This window comes from Petromyzon marinus, chromosome 76 (assembly GCF_048934315.1).
Source record: "Petromyzon marinus isolate PM22_M1 ecotype Great Lakes invasive population chromosome 76, UKy_Petmar_22M1.pri1.0, whole genome shotgun sequence".
Lineage (NCBI taxonomy): Eukaryota > Metazoa > Chordata > Hyperoartia > Petromyzontiformes > Petromyzontidae > Petromyzon > Petromyzon marinus.
The window spans coordinates 131,333-137,332 of NC_133742.1; positions in this window are offsets into that span (position 1 = coordinate 131,333).

Consider the following 6,000-nt stretch of genomic DNA (forward strand, 5'->3'; position numbering starts at 1 on the left):
TGTGTCTCTATGAGTGTGGGTCTCTGTGGGTCTCTATGAGTGTGGGTCTCTGTGGGTCTCTGTGAGTATGGGTCTCTGTGGGTCTCTGTGGGTCTCTATGAGTGTGGGTCTCTGTGGGTCTCTATGAGTGTGGGTCTCTTTGGGTCTCTATGAGTGTGGGTCTCTGTGGGTCTCTATGAGTGTGGGTCTCTGTGGGTCTCTGTGAGTATGGGTCTCTGTGGGTCTCTATGAGTATGGGTCTCTGTGGGTCTCTATGAGTGTGGGTCTCTGTGGGTCTCTGTGAGTATGGGTATCTGTGGGTCTCTGTGGGTCTCTATGAGTGTGGGTCTCTGTGGGTCTCTGTGAGTATGGGTCTCTGTGGGTCTCTATGAGTGTGGGTCTCTGTGGGTCTCTGTGAGTATGGGTCTCTGTGGGTCTCTGTGGGTCTCTATGAGTATGGGTCTCTGTGGGTCTCTGTGGGTCTCTGTTAGTATGGGTCTTTGTGGGTCTGTGTGGGTCTCAATGAGTGTGGGTCTTTGTGGGTATTTGTGGATCTCTGCGGGTCTCTATGAGTGTGGGTCTCTGTGAGTCTCTATGAGTGTGGGTCTCTGTGGGTCTCTATGAGTATGGGTCTCTGTGGGTCTCTGTGGGTCTCTATGAGTATGGGTCTTTGTGGGTCTCTGTGGATCTCTGTGAGTGTGGGTCTCTGTGGGTATCTGTGGATCTTTGTGGGTCTCTATGAGTGTGGGTCTCTGTGGGTCTCTGTGGGTCTCTATGAGTGTGGGTCTCTGTGGGTCTCTATGAGTGTGGGTCTCTGTGGGTCTCAATGAGTGTGGGTCTCTGTGGGTCTCTATGAATATGGGTCTCTGTGGGTCTCTGTGTGTCTCTATGAGTGTGGGTCTCTGTGGGTCTCTATGAGTGTGGGTCTCTGTGGGTCTCTGTGAGTATGGGTCTCTGTGGGTCTCTGTGGGTCTCTATGAGTGTGGGTCTCTGTGGGTCTCTATGAGTGTGGGTCTCTTTGGGTCTCTATGAGTGTGGGTCTCTGTGGGTCTCTATGAGTGTGGGTCTCTGTGGGTCTCTGTGAGTATGGGTCTCTGTGGGTCTCTATGAGTATGGGTCTCTGTGGGTCTCTATGAGTGTGGGTCTCTGTGGGTCTCTGTGAGTATGGGTATCTGTGGGTCTCTGTGGGTCTCTATGAGTGTGGGTCTCTGTGGGTCTCTGTGAGTGTGGGTCTCTGTGGGTCTCTGTGGGTCTCTATGAGTATGGGTCTCTGTGGGTCTCTGTGGGTCTCTATGAGTGTGGGTCTCTGTGGGTCTCTGTGGGTCTCTGTTAGTATGGGTCTTTGTGGGTCTCTGTGGGTCTCAATGAGTGTGGGTCTTTGTGGGTATTTGTGGATCTCTGCGGGTCTCTATGAGTGTGGGTCTCTGTGAGTCTCTATGAGTGTGGGTCTCTGTGGGTCTCTATGAGTGTGGGTCTCTGTGGGTCTCTGTGGGTCTCTATGAGTATGGGTCTTTGTGGGTCTCTGTGGATCTCTGTGAGTGTGGGTCTCTGTGGGTATCTGTGGGTCTCTGTGGGTCTCTATGAGTGTGGGTCTCTGTGGGTCTCTATGAGAATGGGTCTCTGTGGGTATCTGTGGATCTTTGTGGGTCTCTATGAGTGTGGGTCTCTGTGGGTCTCAATGAGTGTGGGTCTCTGTGGGTCTCTATGAATATGGGTCTCTGTGGGTCTCTGTGGGTCTCTATGAGTGTGAGTCTCTGTGGGTCTCTAATAGTGTGGGTCTCTGTGGGTCTCTATGAGTATGGGTCTCTGTGGGTCTCTGTGTGTCTCTATGAGTGTGGGTCTCTGTGGGTCTCTATGAGTGTGGGTCTCTGTGGGTCTCTATGAGTGTGGGTCTCTGTGGGTCTCTGTGGGTCTCTATGAGTGTGGGTCTCTGTGGGTCTCTGTGAGTTTGGGTCTCTGTGGGTCTCTGTGGGTCTCTATGAGTATGGGTCTCTGTGGGTCTCTGTGGGTCTCTATGAGTGTGGGTCTCTGTGGGTCTCTGTGGGTCTCTGTTAGTATGGGTCTTTGTGGGTCTGTGTGGGTCTCAATGAGTGTGGGTCTTTGTGGGTATTTGTGGATCTCTGCGGGTCTCTATGAGTGTGGGTCTCTGTGAGTCTCTATGAGTGTGGGTCTCTGTGGGTCTCTATGAGTGTGGGTCTCTGTGGGTCTCTGTGGGTCTCTATGAGTATGGGTCTTTGTGGGTCTCTGTGGATCTCTGCGGGTCTCTATGAGTGTGGGTCTCTGTGGGTCTCTATGAGTGTGGGTCTCTGTGGGTCTCTATGAGTGTGGGTCTCTATGATTATGGGTCTCTGTGGGTATCTGTGGATCTCTGTGGGTCTCTATGAGTGTGGGTCTCTGTGAGTCTCTATGAGTGTGGGTTTCTGTGGGTCTATATGAGTGTGGGTTTCTGTGGGTCTCTCTGAGTATGGGTCTCTGTGGGTCTCTGTGGGTCTCTATGAGTGTGAGTCTCTGTGGGTCTCTATGAGCGTGGGTCTCTGTGGGTCTCTGTGGGTCTCTATGAGTATGGGTCTCTATGAGTGTGGGTCGCTGTGGGTCTCCATGAGTAAGGGTCTCTGTGGGTGTCTATGAGTGTGGGTCTCTGTGGGTCTCTATGAGTGTGGGTCTCTGTGGGTCTCGATGAGTGTGGGTCTCTGTGGGTCTCTATGAGTATGGGTCTCTGTGGGTCTCTATGAGTGTCTATGGGTCTCTATGCATCTCTTTGTGTCTCTGTGTGTCTCTATGGGTCTCTATGTATCTCTCTCTGTGGCTCTGTGTGTCTCTATGGGTCTCTATGTATCTCTGTGTGTCTCTGTGTGTCTCTATGGGTCTCTATGCGTCTCTCTGTGTGTCTCTGTGTGTCTCTGTGTGTCTCTATGGGTTTCTTTGTTTCTCTCTGGGTTTCTATGGGTCTCTATGTATCCCTCTGTGTGTCTCTGTGTGTCTCTATGGGTCTCTATGTATCTCTGTGTGTCTCTGTGTGTCTCTATGGGTCTCTATGTATCTCTTTGTGTGTCTCTGTGTGTCTCTCTGGGTTTCTATGGGTCTCTATGTATCTCTGTGTGTCTCTGTGTGTCTCTATGGGTCTCATTGTATCTCTGTGTGTCTCTGTGTGTCTCTATGGGTCTGTGCATCCCTCTGTGTGTCTCTGTGCGTCTCTATGGCTCTCTATGTATCTCTCTATGTATCTCTCTGGGTCTCTATGGGTCTCTATGAATCTCTCTGTGTGTCTCTGTGCGTGTCTCTATGTGTCTCTATGCACCTCTCTGTGTGTCTCTGTGCGTCTCTATGGCTCTCTATGTATCTCTCTATGTATCTCTCTGGGTCTCTATGGGTCTCTATGAATCTCTCTGTGTGTCTCTCTGCGTCTCTATGGCTCTCTATGCATCTCTCTGTGTGTCTCTGTGCGTCTCTATGGCTCTCTATGTATCTCTCTATGTATCTCTCTGGGTCTCTATGGGTCTCTATGAATCTCTATGTGTGTCTCTGTGCGTCTCTATGGGTCTCTATGAATCTCTCTGTGTGTCTCCGTGCGTCTCTATGGCTCTCTGTGCATCTCTCTGTGTGTCTCTGTGCGTCTCTATGGCTCTCTATGTATCTCTCTATGTATCTCTCTGGGTCTCTATGGGTCTCTATGAATCTCTCTGTGTGTCTCTGTGCGTCTCTATGGCTCTCTGTGCATCTCTCTGTGTGTCTCTGTGCGTCTCTATGTGTCTCTGTGCGTCAAGATGGATGTATCCCATGCCCACATTTTGGAATCGGCCCTTGTCGATGGCCAGGAGTGGTCGCTTCAGGGTAAAACAACAACAACAACAACAACGTAAGGGCACTACGTAGTCCCAGCTTGCATGGAAACATAAAACAAAATTCTTTACGGTGTTCGGTTCGTTTGGAGCGGATTCAGCGTTTAATTGGAACATTACGACCGTGACTGATTCTACAGGGCAGCATGTGGAGAGTGGAGGGAGAGAGAGAGAGAGAGAGGGGGGAGAGGTTTACTTTAGAGTTCTGTCAATGCTATCCTAGTGGGAGGCGGGGGGAGCTTAGGCTCCCACTGGGTTCTACAATCACCACCACCACCATCATCATCATTACAATCACCACCACCATCATCACTGCCACCATCATTACAATTACCACCACCATCATCATCATCACAATCACCACCATCATCATCACCACCATCATCACAATCACCACCATCATCATCATCACCACCACCACCACCATCATCATCATCATCACAATCACCACCACCATCATCACTGCCACCATCATTACAATTACCACCACCATCATCATCACAATCACCACCATCATCATCACCACCACCACCATCCTCACAATCACCACCATTATCACAATCACTACCACCATCATTACAATCACCACCACCACCACCACCGCCACCACCATAATCATCATCATCACCATCATCACTACTACCATCATCACAATCACCACCACCACCATCATCATCACTACTACCATCATCATAACCACCACCATCACCATCATCATCACAATCACCACCATCATCATCACCACCATCATCATCATCACAATCACCACCATCATCACAATCACCACCATCATCATCATCACTACTACCATCATCACAATCACCACCACCATCATCATCACCATCATCACTACTACCATCATCACTACCACTACCACCACCATCATCACAACAACCACCACCATCATCATAATCACAATCACCACCACCATCATCACAACCACCATCACCACCACTATCATCACAACCACCACTATCATCATCACAACCACCACCACCACCACTATCATCACAACCACCACCACCACCATCATCACAACAACCACCGCCACCACCACCACCACCATCATCACAACCACCACCACTATCATCACAACCACCAACATCATCACAACAACAACCACCGCCACCACCACCACCATCATCACAACCACCACTATCATCACAACCACCACCACCAACATCATCACAACAACAACAACCACCGCCACCACCACCACCATCATCACAACCACCACCACCACCACTATCATCACAACCACCACTATCATCACAACCACCACCACCAACATCATCACAACAACAACCACCATCATCATCACCACCACCACCACTATCATCACAACCACCACCACCACTATCATCACAACCACCACCACTGTCATCACAACCACCATCATCACAACAACAACCACCATCATCACCACCACCACCACCATCATCACAACCACCACTACCACCATCATCACAACCACCACCACCACCACTATCATCACAACCACCACCACCAACATCATCACAACAACAACCACCACTACCACCATCATCACAACCACCACCACCACCACCATCATCACAACCACCACCACCACCAACATCATCACAACAACAACCACCACCACCAACATCATCATCATCACAACAACAACCACCGCCACCACCATCATCACAACCACCACCACCACCATCATCACAACAACCACCACCACCAACATCATCACAACAACAACCACCACCACCAACATCATCATCATCACAACAACAACCACCGCCACCACCATCATCACAACCACCACCACCACCATCATCACAACAACCACCACCACCATCATCACAACAACCACCACCACTATCATCACAACCACCACCACCATCATCACAACAACAACCACCGCCGCCACCACCACCACCACCGCCAGCTGTGGCCGCTGTCACAGCGAATGATGAAGTCTCCACAGTCTGGAACTCAGCTCCCCATTTTTATTGTCTCGGCTTTGCGACGATAAATCCCTCGCTGGAGCGCCCCGCACAGGGTTTGTACCTCGCCGCACGGAGGCTCCCAGCCAAATAACGCAGAGGCCTGCCAAGTGACTCGGGCAGAGATACACAGAGAGAGAGACACACAGAGAGAGAGACAGATAGAGAGAGACACACAGAGAGAGAGACACAGAGAGAGAGAGGGA